Here is a 13,362-nt window from a genome sequence, read left to right as displayed (position 1 = left end):
TTAGAGTTGCCAGTCCATCTATATCTGGGGCAGGCTGTATCAAGGTTTGTTTTTTTATAAACAGACAAGAAAGTACCTTCCTCCAACTGACCAACGTCTACATTGACAGTATTGTTTTGGAGGGGCTTCTGTAATTTGGAAACAAAAAGTAGCAGCAAAGCCGCTCTCAGCACCCTCAAAGGACAGATATAATTTACAGTAAAAGGAGTTATATATGTTTAGGGACCAGATCCCAGGACCATGTGCCTTATTACAACTGTCTCTGTAATACTGTAGCGACAGGTAACGAAAGTTACTCTGTCTGCAAAAGGGAGGCCCAGTGTAATAATGCGCTCTACTGGCTCCTGGTAGCCGAAAGGATCTTATCCATGTGCCCAAGCTCGACATCAGTTAATGTGCACAAAGCTCCTCAAATCGCCCTCCTTTGTGTCCCAATGGTGTTGTTGTGTTTCCTTGCAGGACAAACTAATTAATTGATGCTCTATACCGTTTGGAATAGGATCCGCTCAATGCGTGTTATTTCCTCTCTTAACAAATCAGAATACAGTCCTGGTATGTCAATTGCATTAACGTGTGTTAAAATGGCAACAGAAAAAATAATAATACTGCCACATAAAGCGCTGTATTGTTTGCCATTAGTCATCTAATGCAAAACGTAATTTACCTTTCATTTGCTGCATAATTCAGCTAACCTAGTCACATAATGTTGCCTTCTACTGCTACTGAATTTCTGTGGACGTGCCTCTAGGTGAAATACCCACATCTGTAGCTGAAGTAAAACCCACCAAGTTACCTTCTGGGTCACATAAAACCGCAGAAAGTGATGTTGGTAAAGAGATGTGCGGTGTAGCTGCACATAACTTCTGTAGTATAGATGCAGGAGACACAGACTCTAGCAGGGCCGGCTTTACGCATGGGCGAGCTCGGCCCAGGGTAGCTAGTTTCAGAGGGAAGCACAGGGCTTGCTTTGAAAACGACTTTAATTTATTTTTGTGTTGGTTAGTAAATGTGGATGAAGGCTACTTATCCAGAGTTCAAGGACAAAAGAAAAAAAACAAATTGGTTTTCATTCAATCTTGCATGATTTTACAATTCTGGCCCTGAATGTCAAAATCTTCAGCTTGGAACGAGGTTTTTTAAAAGGCTTGTGTTTTCATATCATGCAGTTCTTCAATATCACGAAATCTTGAATTCTCATGTCATACAATTCTCCAATATCCTGAAATCCATCACGGGATAACATTCCTGGCGTTTTCTAGTCTCTGCGGTGCTGTCAGGAAGGCAGTATGTTTGCAGTTAAAAAAGTCCCAGGATTTAAAGCCACATAGGGTGCGAAACACGTGTTGGCTGGTTCACTAAATAATGTAGGATTGAAAGCTCACTGCGGGACTGGTTCTTCAAATTAGCAGTAGACTGCGAAACCTAAGGCTAATATATAGTTGATATTGCCTTGGATACCTTTTATGGAGAATGTTCACACCAACAAATATTACAGTACGACATGGATACATTGTACGAAGTAAGGTAACACCAAAAATTATATATAAAATTAAATCCATTAATTAATGTCTTGAAAACTAATAAGGATAATAAAGAGATTCTAAGAAAAATGACAAATTCTGTTGACTTTCCATGCGGGAGAATTTGACATTCAGGGTTACAATGGTAAAATCATGAAAGATTAAATGAAAACAAATCTGCATTTTTCCTTTAGCTCAAACTCTGGATAAGTACACGTCACATTTACTAACCAATCTGGCAATTTCAGGAGGCATAGTTAGCCCAAACCTCAAGAGTGTACTACGTCATGCGAGACACACAAAATAAAAGGTATTTATTTGCCTGGCAGGTAAAGGAAGGTCGGGCCTCACAACTGTATGGTCATTTATTTTTAGGTCGAGCCTGGGCAGCGCATGCAGTACTCTGCAAGCCATGCTGTATTGGAGTATGCACTTGAAGCCCCGCCCACATATTTATCATTGGCTTGTGTCATTGTCCTTAGTAAATGCTGGCTTCTGATTTATTAGGCTGGTTAGTCCCTCAATTAGAAACGCATGGACTTCATTTGTAACCTCCCATGAGGACTGTCCCTTTTACTTAGTTTGTTACACGGTACGTCTTCTTTAGTCTGCAAGCACTATTTTCTTTAATGACTTTCTCTTACAGCAGGAGGGTCTCATGCCCAGTTGGGACCACCGGCCGGTTTATTTAACTCGTAGGAAATGGGGAGCTCTGCAGGGACCATAGTAGACAGAAAGGGGCAACTCAGCAAGGCCTTCAAGCATTTGGAATGTAATAGGTCTCGCATTTTTGAGAGTTTAAGCTATTGGCATTGTAAATGACAGTGCGATACAAAAGGGGATGATGGATGGAGCGTTTGAGCAAATCAAACACTCACCCCAAGTCAACTGATCTGGGTTTAATCCATCACCATTCTTTAGCTCACTAAGCCACCCCAGTTCAGACATGGCCATATGCAAATCAGTCTGACCCTGTGCCTCATGGGAACAGTCCAGCCCGAATTGCCAAGCCATTTCTTCCCTGGACCGGAAACAAGCATCGTGGGACCGGTTTCAGGTTCATAATCCTCATCAGCCAGGCTATCTTGAATCCAGTGGCCAAGTGAACAAGGGACTCACGTCTGAGCAGTTGACTGGGGGTGAGTGCTTGTATTGTCAACGCTCTGTCCATCATTTCCTTTGGTTTTTCTTTGTTTGCCATAAGTTGGCAGGGTATGCTCAGACGGGAGTCCCTTGCTCACTTTGCCACTGGATTCAAGCAAGCCGGGCAGAAGACGGCTGAAATGCCAGAAACCGGTCCTCGGTAGCTTGTTTCCGGTCCAGGGAAGGCATGGCTTGGCAGTTCGGGCTGGACTGTTCCCATGAGGCACAGGGTCAGACTGATTTGCATATGGCCATGTCTGAACTGGGGTGGCAGAGTGGGCTAAAGAACAGTGATGGATTAAACCCAGATCAGTTGACAGGGGGTGAGTGCTTGTATTGTCAACACTCAGTCCATAATTTCCTTTGGTTTTTCATTGTAAATGACAGTGCCTTTTATTTCTTTTTTAAAAACCAAAACATAAATAAAAGGAACTGTGCTTTACAATGCCAATAGCTCAAACTTTCGTAAATGCAAGACCTACTGCATTACAGATGCTTGTTATTATAGGCCACAAGTGCCTGCTCTTTCTCCCCAGGCCCTGCACAAATGTTACCTCCCTTTAATATCCTTCAGTTTGCCTATCCCACCTTCCTTAATTCACCTTTGCACCCTCTCCTCTCTCTTGGAGTCTCATCTCCAACTTATCATCTGAATAGGTGATTCGGGTGATGGGGGAGGGGAGACCTTACCATTGAACACAAGCTCCCTACCTACCACTAAATCACGAGCAGAAGGTAAGAGGCAGAGTAGGTCAGTGGCAGACTTTTTTCATAACTCTCACCCACCAACTGTATTGCCTCTTAAACATCCCCAATATCCACTTTTGGACAGCAAGGTGTGAGGTGCATCTGACTTGTGCGCCGATTTTTCTCATGCAGACATAGTGGGTATACAACAGCAGTGTCAGGGAGTAGAGCAGGTTTCTCTTTTTATTTTTTTTTTAAAGTTTTGTATAGCGCTAGCTAGACCTGTAGGTATCAGAGCGCTTCACATACATATTGTGCAAAGCCAAAGGGCCTTACATTACCTAGAAGGCTGACAGTAAGTAAGCAAACTACGGATAAAGAATACAGTATGAACAATAAGTAACTGTGCAGTGGAGGGGGAGGGGAAGAAAAAAAAAAAAAGAAAAACAAGGAGATTAGCATAGTCCGTTCACCAACAATCCTTGAATGGGAGTCAACTCGGGGTATTGAGGTCTAGGTTAGTTGACGTTGTTCAGGAAAGTATTTGTTAAGGAGATGGAGTTTGAGGTCTCTTTTGAAACAAGAAAAGGAGAAGTTGCATCTGAGGACTCCCGGGAGAGCGTTCCATATCCTGGGAGCGTTGCCGGAAAACGATCGGTATTGGGTGGTTTTCTTTTTCATTTTTGGAGGAATGAGAAGGAGTGAGTTGGAGCTTCTCAGTGTTCTGGTTTGACCTGCTCTTACCAGTTTCTTGTTCAGGCAGTTGGGAGCCGGAGAGTGGAGGGTTTTGTGTGTGCTGTAGGCCAGCTTGTAAATACATCTCCCTTCCATGGGAAGCCATTTGAGGGAGTTGAGAGCTGGAGTGATGTGATCAAATCTTTTTACTCCACATACAAGTCAAGCGGCCATGTTCAGCACTGCCCTTAGAGGGTCTAGGTGAGCTTTTGGAGTCCCTGTAAGGATGGCGTTCCCGTAGTCGATTTTAGAGAGAACTATGAGTAATAGTAACTCATCTTAGAAGAGGTTAGTATAAAACGCTGGAGAGGCGAGGGAATGAGATCAGGTAGGGAACTAATTTGATTTCACCCAGGGCGCTATGGTAGGTAGCTAAGGCTGGCTCTAGAGCTTATCATACATGAAGTAGCAGGGAAATCCACAGAATAGCGGTGCAGGCCACGGCCAAGCTGCACATGGGCAGAGAATGGTACTGCTGTATAGAGACTTGTAAGCAGAACAGTTCCAAGCCTGAACAAGCAAGGCGAGCAACAGAGCAGGGATGCACAGTAAGTTATGTGCAGACTGCGCTGCAGGTGTAGTGGAGAATGACAGGGGTTGCAAGAAGAGGTAGGAGTAGTGAACTAGCTCAGAGGGAAAGCTGATGGTGGTATTAGCCTAGGACAAACTGTACTGGGTTCACTTGAAGATTTGGGAATGCAATGTCAGAAATGTACACTAATCAAACGTGGACTAACATGGACGGCAGAATGTTTGTAGAGAAAAGGCATTTAAAGCGGACTTAAAGAAACAAACGTGTTGAAATCTGGGAGAATAGAGGGTGGCATCAGAGCATGGGAAAACAGAACTACCTCGATTCTAGAATATGCGCTGTTAAAGTTTGCACTATGCACTTTCAAATAGCAGTTCACCAATAATCAGATAGTAAAATATCCTGCATTTAATATGCAGCATAACACTGCGACCAGAAATGTTTTATAAAACAACAGTTGCAGTGCATAACATCTTGAACTACCCAACATTGCCCCACTTACTTTAGCTGTTCTTAAAACAGGTTTGCCAATATTATTAAGCAACGATTCAACAATAACTACTGCAAGACTTAATGCTCAACAATTACAATTCTAATCGGCTTGAAACAGGCACTTCTAGCAACAGAAGGCTATAACACCTCTGTGCCGAAAGAGTGAGACACCATCTGTGCCTAAAAGCAGCAAGCAGTCCTATAGAAACAAGCATTGGCATAGCCAATATGCCCGACAATGGCTGCCAGCCTTTTGAATATGTCAATGCTGGTTTTGTTTTCTTCTGTTATGGTTTTTGTACAACGTTATTGTTGGGAATGCTGCCTCTTCAAAAAAAATGTTTAACTTCACAAAACCCACACAGACACACACACACAGACACACACAGACGTGGGGAAACGCTAATTTGTTTGCTGGTCTCAAAAGCACACACTGCCATGGTAAAACCCAGCATCTAAGGGAATTATTTTATGTGTAGATGTGCTCCTTTTGAAAAGACAGAACGTAGTCTCACGGCTAATTTAGTCAATGGCTGCAGTGGGTTGAGCCACTGCTCCATGCTGTATACTGCATTGGGCAGAAGAAAAACGTGAATGACACAATAAGAGACCATTGGTTGAAGAAGGATGGCTGAAAGCTACAAAAAGTATATTATACAAATCATTTTAGTAAAATGAAAAGGTCTTGCCTAACGCCAGACCTTAAAAGGACAGCAACGGGTGGCACCCTGCATACAAATAAAGCCATGTCAACTCTATACTAAACTGACAGATGCACTTCCGATGTTTCTCTGCCAAGATCCTGCTTTGCAATAGTTGACTCATGAATCTTTCCTCCCTCCTTATACCCCGATCTGCAGCACAAGGATCTTTAGGACTAGATGTGTAATCAGTACCAGCGTGAGAGGTAGGAAGCGGACGCACATATTGATTGAAATTTATAAATCTAAATGAGTCTCCATCTGCACCTATGGTGCAGGGCTATGGGGGACGCAGTCCCTGGAAACTATTCAACGAATAGAGAATAAATTCTTAAGGTATGTTTTGGCAATGCCTTCCAGCACATCAACATACGTACTTCATGCTGAGCTTGCCATACAACATCTCAGATACCATTAAGATGGCACCAATTTTATTGTGGCATAACATCTGGACTAACCCCGCCACAATATTGAATAGAACGGTTATAGAGGACTGTTTGCTCTGTAATGGGGTAAAACACATTACTTGACTCACTTATATTAAGAACTCTTTCTCTGACATTGGTCATCCAGAATACTTCTCTAATCCAGCCACAATGGACTTTGTTTCCAGATCCAGCCTAAAAAGAACTTTGGTTGAGCACTTTGAATCGATCAGGTGGAAAAGTCAAAAGGTCCAAGATATCAGTCATAAATCACGATGAAGTGACATTGCATAGAAACATCCAGCTGTATCTTGTTGTTGATCAACCCTTTTTCTATCGTAGAATATTAACATCCTTCCGATTTGAAACATTTTTTAGATTTAGAACTCTCCCAAGGTGTAACGATTGGTCCAAGGATAAACGTATCTGTCCTTGTGATGAGACATCAATTCAATCCAACATCCATTGCACTTTATACTGCACTTTATATTTGTACCCAAGACGTCAAATACTAAGGCCTCTTTTGCTAACATGGGGTATAAGAAAATCGAGAGCGGCTTATAACAAATTACGGTCTTTGGAAGATCACTACACGATTAACACTGTAATCCTTGACCCTTAACCCCTTCCGATGCTGACCCCTCCTGAGTTCAGGTTCAAGCGCTGGGATGCTCTAGGGTTACTACGCGCTCTATAAAACCTTAAAATAAATAAATAAATGATGTATTTAAGAGCAATAATGCAAATAAGACGGACCATTATATCTGAATAAGTCTTGTATCACTGATGAATTAATGATATCCCCTTGCCACGCTTAATTTATCTGCTTCCATTGAATGCTTAGTGTTACTTGTTTTAAAATATTGTAAATATGGTTTTTAATATTGGTTCTTTGTGTTTTTTATAACGTAACCATAATGAATTTTAACGATTGTGATTGTACTCTATGCTTTTATGAATTGTTTTTACATTTCGAATAAAGCTTTTTGAACTTGAACTTGAATGATACGGTCACCTGGGGTTCTTCTTTTGTGACAATCTCTACAAACGTAGGGCAGGTAAGACTAAAGACTTGAGTTTTTAAAGTGAGAAATTAAATGACATGGCGCATGTGGTCTTACTCCCAGCGCCCTTTCAACAAAAGCAAATATTTCCTTTATTCAGACAGGTGGGACAAGAGATTGAAAATACAAAGAAGAAAAAAAAAAAGCCTCACAAAAAGCCCAAACTAAGTGGATTGGAGGTCTAAAGCTCCCAAATGCCTCTACACACATAAATATTAGCACAAAACAATGCACTTTAAACCAACTTTCAAGTGACAGTTCCACATCAAACAATATTTTGACACCGTTTTTTAATGTAAAGACTCCATGGGAAAGTTCCTGGTACACCACAGGAGAAATGGCATAGTCCACAGTTTACTTTACCAATGCCGTTTTTAATATACTTGCACATAGATTCCTTTTGACAGTTCCAACTCAAATAACATAATCAACTAAGATGAAGGTAACTAACAGAAATTGGTTTGTCATAACAACATTGGTGCGTCTGAACTTCAACAATTCCCACAAACCTGTCACAAATATAATATCAATACGGCAGCGGCAGCCCAGGGCATACACCCACTTAACATTGAGAAACCAAAATAACTGTTACTACCAGCCCACCAACCCAAAATTAACTAGCAAGTCTCACATTCACACGTTTCATACATTAGAACTGGAAGACATTTAAAAACTTGACAGTCTCTGTCCAACTAACAGGGTGTGACAGGAATCCATAAATCCTTATTATGTTCAAGGAATAAATAACTGGTGGTAGTGGTGTAGACCAGTGTGGGGGGAGGGGGGAGAGGTTGGTCATGGGTCAGCATTGACGACTTACAGGTGGTTTGGTAAAGATACCCCAGAATATGTTGTACTGCACAATAACTTAATATGGACTTGTGTACATACTATGAACTAGTTACATTTACTTAGCATGGGTTGTAGTATTGGCAGATGAGATTAGGTTTTTATTACAGCAACACTTTCGAGGTTGAATGCTTTAACCTGCAGGAGACGACAATAGTCTGAGTTTCTTACTAGGCACTGGGAGGGGAAAGGAACCTATGGGTAACACTATGATTATATTATAGGGGTTAAATATTGTTAGTCTGAGCAAGTAGCATCCTCTTGGTCTTGCTGGTTAGGGGTGCAAAATGGGAGGGAAAGCAGAGGTGTTCTTAGATGAACAATACTTTGCGGCGGGTAGTTTTCATTTTCTTTCGGGTAGTTGTATTCTGTACAAGTCAGTGTTTATCGGATGCCGCAGGTGATGCCCCAAACGCAATGCTATTCTGAGGGTATCACTCCTGTGCATGCACTGCTGGTGCTCAGCGAAGATACAGCTTATTTGCACATCCAGTACATAATACTGCAGGAGGTAAAGTTATTTTGCAGTTTGGTCTTACCTTGAAAGTAATGTTACTCTACTGGGTAACAATACTCTGTAGTAGTGTATAATGCAACATGGAGCCTAGTTTTCTTCAGCAGGGGTAAGTGATATGCTAGAGGGGACTGTGGTGGTGTTTCTCTGGAAGGCACAGTACTATTTTGGGCACTCTAAATTTGTAGGAGCAATATTTCTCAGCACGTTATGCTGATACACTAAAGAGAACCAAGCAACTCCAAATAATTGATAGAATGGGGTCCTGAAACAGTGTCATTCTGACAGATTAAATAATACTCTGGTGGCCAGAGACTATTCCTCCAAGGCCAGGTACTCTAGGGCAGCATTAGTGTTCCTTATTGAATGGTCCTCTAATAACTGGGATAGTGTCATCTGAAAGGATTGTTACTTTATTGATGTGTTCAGCAAGAAAAGGCAATAAGGGCCATTAAGAATTATTATGGAGGTAAAAACCATGAGTATGAATAGTGAGTAACCAAACTCAGTAGGTGACGTTTCTGTACAGGAAGCACTGACAATCTGTTGGTAAAGGATGCGGTTACATTTGGGATAATATTAACTAGGCAGAGATATAATATGGAAACTCACATGTACGTTCTCTAAAAGAATGTGTGTCCCAGAGATTACGATAAAATCTCAAGGTTCAACAGTGTGATGGGGGTAACAAAGACCTTTTCTTTAAGGACGAGAACCCTCACTCACCCGAAGGTGACATGCTTCATCATAGGGCTCAGAATCAGAAGCAAACATTTGGATCTCAAATTTTTTGTACAGTGCACAAATAAAGGCAGAGTAGATTGTTTTGCAACATTATTACATGGGCAGGGCGGATGATTGTCACGGCAGCCTCCTCGATTCGGAAAAGCTACCAGAAAGTGCAACATGCTCAAGCAAAATCTGGTTAAATAAAATCTATGTTGAGGCTCAAGAAAAATATATAAGTAGGGTTGTATCTGATTGGTATAAAAGCTAACATTGCCAATGCTCTTCTCTGATTTAATTGCTGGTTGTGACTTGCACAGATACTTGAATAACAAAGACTTTAATAAAAATGTTGCTTGAGGAGGCAAATTACAGGGGTCATTAAAGAACTCTCTTACACCCAAATTGCTAAATGCAAATTTCAGACAACCAAGCCAGAGGATCCTCTCTGTATTGGCCATGGAAAGACCATCTATAATAATAGATTTAGAAAAATCCAGCTCCGGTGAACGCCAGATTTTCACCCATAATAACAAAGGGACAAGTCCAATACGATACGTAATGTACTTAAGGCCCAGTTTCGAGTGGCAGAAAGATGTTGGAGCGCTCTTAGGGAACATCAAAATCTATCTAATAACATTATTTTCCACTAACTTGAGCTTTTCACAATTGCTAAAACCCCACACTTCAGCCCCATAAGAAGCAATTGAGAGGCATTTAGTTTTGTAGAGTGTGGTAATTTCTTTGATATACTTATGGCCCAATTTTGCTTCAAAACAAAGCTCTAGACATTTGCTGTGCCCCAAGGGTCGGTACAAAAGGGGGTGGTGATGGACGGAGCATCTGAAACAATCAAACACTCACAACCAGTCAAAAGATCTGGGTTTAATCCATCACCGTTCTTTAGCCCACTCTGCCACCCCAGTTCAGACATGGCTATATGCAAATCAGTCTGACCCTGTGCCTCATGGGAACAGTCCAGCTCGAACTGCCAAGCCAGGTCTTCCCTGGACCGGAAACAAGCTTCCGAGGACCTGTTTCTGGCATTCCAGCCGTCTTCAGCCCGGCTTGCTTGAATCCAGTGGCAAAGTGAGCAAGGGACTCACGTCTGAGCATACCCTGCCACACTTATGGCGGCCAAAAGCGGTACAAAAGGGGGTGGTGATGGACGGAGCATCTGAATCAATCAAACACTCACAACCAGTCAAAAGATCTGGGTTTAATCCATCACCGTTCTTTAGCCCCAAGGGTCAGCACGAGGTCCCACAATAACTGGGTGTTAAAAAGAATCACTACATAGGAAAGTTTGTTTACTTTCTCGATCCGATTACCCTGTACAGTGAAAGATTTTGACTTTGTTGACTTGGGGCCACAAGCCATAACATACGACTTTCTATGGTTCACTTTTATGTCCTATTAATCTATTCTAGTACTGCTACTCTGCAGAGGGCCCAAATACTTGGAGCTGAAGGCACAGTAGTTGCACACAGTACTCTTTTCGCAGGGATACTTTACTTTTCTATAGGAAGTGGGACTGGCAATAATGACGCAGATGATTTAGGTTCACTGATGCTCTGCGTGTTGGTGTTGAGAATTTGGGTGTAATTATCAAAATTAGGGCCGATTTCCTAGGTTGGTGACACCAGGGTTGGTGTGGAGTTACTAACATTGTATAAAAGACCTGTTTTACAGCTGTAATTTCTTTGGAAGATGAAGTATATTTTGAGGCTGGTTTGTTTTGTGGATATGGCTACTCTACCAACAGTACTACTTTGCAGACCTGGATACTCAGTGGCAGCATTGATGTACTTTAGATGCAGAAAGAGCTGCAGGGGTAGGTGATATACAGGGGCAGTATTACTCAATGGGCATTGACAAAATGGGACTGTGTTACTGTGGCAAAATGGATACTGATGTGGTAGTACTATTATGAGGAATATCACTCTTTGGAAGTGTTCATATTCTGCATTAATTGGGAAATTTCTGTAGAGGCAGAGGTTACTCTTGAAATAAAGGCGATCTTTGTGGTGGGTTTAACTCAAAGGGCATTATCAACATGGATGGAATGATCATCTATGACAGTGGTTCCCAACCTTTTTAGGACCACAACCAACTTTTCATAAGAACAAACTTTTGCGACCCATCTATCTTAAAAAGACATGAGCCAGGGTGTTTTTTGAATGTAACTAAAGCATCATATGGTAGCACATTTACAGGCAGCACGTTTTCCATTAGAATGGGCAATAAGTTTGCACATACACACAGTTCTACTGACAAATCTATACACCACACAAATGTGTGGTAATCAGGTTTCTGTGAATATTATTCGTTTGGGCATCATTAAGTAAGTGTCTTGTTTTGACCCTATTAAAATCTCCGTTTTCAGCAAGCTTCAGGATCACAAAAAAGTGCATAATTTTTGCTTTCCTAACTGCTGGATTCATTCAGTTCATTTACAAGTATTTACATTTTGCAGTGTATTGCAAAAAACAAAATGCTACGTTTTAATATAATTCACTTTAAAAGCTCTCACTATGCAGGCAGAGAAAGAAAAGTAAACACCAATCCACGTATTAAAAGAATAAAGCAGCCTTGACCTGTCTTGGAGGCAAATGTGACACGTTAAACACAGAATTCAAAAGTCATCTTTAGTTGCTGCTCTGACTTTCGCGAACCAATCAAAAATCAGCTCGAGAGCCACAGTTTGGGAATCACTGCTCTATGGAAATCCTATTAAGTAGATCGTGATATTGAATTGGCAGTGTTACATTTGGGCAGTGACTGAAAACTGAAACATAGTTACAATTGGACAGATATTGATACTAAAGGGGCAAAGTTATTATAGGGAAGCAGTACTGGTTTACCAGTGTTAATACATGGGCCATGAAACTCTGTAGGGGTGGCATATTCTGTGAATATACATTCTATCAAATGGAAGAGGGGTGGGTACTTTGAAGGTGTAAAAATATTCAAGTAGCATTACCATATAGTACCTGGTATAAAAAAAATTGGTTTCAATCACTAAAATACTAACCGTGCTGACCTTAAAATAAAAACAGAGTGCATAAAAATCGATGGAAGCCCCACAAGTACTCTTAGATAATGTTTGATAAGTAATTCATCAACTGCCCACTTTCTGTATCTGAACGAAATCTTACAACTTATTTTGAAAAATATAGTCAATAAAACTTACATTAAAAAAACGTATTTATCAATTCACAATTATAAAATATAATTTCATAAATATACTAGGGTACGGTTCGAGTGGGGAAATTATTACTCTGCTGGGGGTGTGGTATTCTAGCATCTGTGTTACTCGGCGGCAGCGCTGCACTGCAGAACTGAGTGATAGTCTGGAAAGTGGTACTCTGGGCTACTGGCGCTACATGGCAGTGCAACTCAGAAAAGGCGGGGCGTTCATCAGTGTTTATTCAGTGGCATTTACCTCAAGGGGTGTGCAACTCTGCAGGCATTGTAATGGTCCAGGGGCTGTTACTTCAGAGGCAACGGTGCGGTATTTTTCAACAGGCAGCTTCCAAAATGCCAACACTTCCGAGTCAGGCGAGAGGTTCCCGAACGCGGGCCTTACCTCCCTTTTCCCGACAGAAGACCTCAAACCATCCGATTCCCTTTACTTTCCTTCCGACTCCAACCAACTTCAATATGCGAGGACGATGGGAGGTAATCAGAAAGCTTGTTTTAAAGTGATTGACAAGCTAAGAGGCGGTACTAGGAGGGTCTTTTGTGTCTGTACTTCCCAGCAAACGCTGTGATTGGTCAGAAGAACTGACCTGCCCAGAAAAAGGCGGCCTAGCCATCCCCAAAGAAACCGCCACTGATTACGGACCGGAAGAGACCGCCCACCTGCCCCGGAAAAGACCGCCCCTGCTGCAGCACGGGTAATGTCCGCCTTGCTTGCTGCCCCGGAAGTGATGGCCCGGCTTTCAGTGATGCTGCGATGCGTGTTCTGTATG

General features: G+C 41.8%; 1 protein-coding gene across 9 annotated transcripts in view; it reads right to left on the bottom strand.

Annotated features, from left to right (window-relative positions):
* The window catches only part of RALGPS2 (Ral GEF with PH domain and SH3 binding motif 2), an 890,309-nt gene extending 877,208 nt beyond the window's left edge, over positions 1-13,101 (bottom strand). For 4 of the 9 annotated variants that reach the window (XM_078642140.1, XM_078642188.1, XM_078642179.1 and 1 more), the window contains exon 1: positions 12,834-13,089. The gene's annotated coding sequence lies outside the window, so the exon portion shown is untranslated. Of the gene's footprint in view, positions 1-12,833 lie in introns of all 9 variants that reach the window. The other 5 variants (XM_078642230.1, XM_078642148.1, XM_078642205.1 and 2 more) reach the window with 3 other exon arrangements.
* Positions 13,102-13,362: the final 261 nt, after the last annotated feature.

Source organism: Lissotriton helveticus, chromosome 1_1 (genome assembly GCF_964261635.1).
Source record: "Lissotriton helveticus chromosome 1_1, aLisHel1.1, whole genome shotgun sequence".
In the NCBI taxonomy this organism is placed as follows: domain Eukaryota; kingdom Metazoa; phylum Chordata; class Amphibia; order Caudata; family Salamandridae; genus Lissotriton; species Lissotriton helveticus.
The sequence above is the reverse complement of the archived record's forward strand: the minus strand, read 5'-3'. Positions and strand labels throughout refer to the sequence as shown.